Below are 1,315 nucleotides of genomic sequence, written 5' to 3' on the forward strand. Positions count from 1 at the left end.
GAAAAGGTTTCTATCTATAGCCCTGGCTGTCCTGGAACTCACTCTGTTAGACCCGGCTGGCCTCAAACTCAGAAATTGACCTGCCTTTGCTTCCCAAGTGCTGGGATTAAAAAATGGTGCCGGAACTCCTCAGCCAGATAGAATTCTTGCTGACAACTGTGCCTGAGTTAGTGATCAGATATCCAGGATAGGAACAAAGGGATTAGATTAGCTATTAAGTGATCAGTTACCAAAGGTGGAAGATTCTCCTTAAACTAACATAGCAGGTTTCTTGCTAAAACTGGACCAAAGTTGGGGCCAAAATTCTTTGTTTGGTTAATCTTTAGTCAAGCTCCAGAACCTTCTCCTAAAACTGTTTACTTCCTTGTGCAATCTTCTAAGTCAGTTTAGCAAGGCTACCCACCCCCAACACAATTGCTGTAGAGCACATTCCTTTGGAAGCTCACTGTGTTGCTCTCTCCCTGACTCTAAGGTCAGTTTAACCAGAACCTTCTGACTCTGGGCGGTGGTGGCTCATGCCTTTAATTACAGCACTTGGGAGGCAGAGGCAGGAAGATTTTTGAGTTCGAGGCCAGCCTGGCCTACAGAGTGAGTTCCAGGACAGCCAGGGCTACACAGAGAAACAAACAAACAAACAAAAAATCCAGAACCCTCTGAGCCCTGGTGGTTGCCTCCATTTAGTGGCTTTCTACCCATTGACTCTCACTTTATTTCTTGTCTGTGAATTCCATGTTGTCCATGCTTCACTTACAGTTGATCCCTAACCTTTCATCATTACATTTTAGTAATTCCTAAATCTAGAATAAAGTATTCCTTACCATGCTTTGAAGAGAGGCACTGCATACTTTTGTTTGTTTCTTTTTTTTTTCTTCAATACTGTTTATGGCAAGAATGTCAGGATAATTGTAAGAAACCACTGCATAAGTGCAGCCAAGATCAAACCAGTTGTGTTTTTGCTGCCAAAATCATATTAAATTCTGTAGTAGCTGGGCCTGGTGGCTCATCCCTTTAATCCCAGCACTCAGGAGGCAGAGGCAGGTGAATCTGAGTTGGAGGACAGTCTGGCTGAGAGATAGAGTTCCAGAAAAGCCAGGGCTACACAGAGAAACCTTGTCTCAAAAACAAAGAACAAAAAACAAAATTAGACAAAATTAGCTATACTTAGCTTCAGTTACATTTCGATGGGGTCCCAATCAGTGGGGAACTCTGAAATTTTGAAGTTTCCTGAAGATTAAAAATTTTTTTTGGTTCATCTTTATTTTAATTTAAACAGATTTCTGCAAAGAAACAGTGAGCTTGGTAGTAAGTAGAATAC

Source organism: Mastomys coucha, chromosome X, assembly GCF_008632895.1.
Source record: "Mastomys coucha isolate ucsf_1 chromosome X, UCSF_Mcou_1, whole genome shotgun sequence".
Taxonomy (NCBI): domain Eukaryota; kingdom Metazoa; phylum Chordata; class Mammalia; order Rodentia; family Muridae; genus Mastomys; species Mastomys coucha.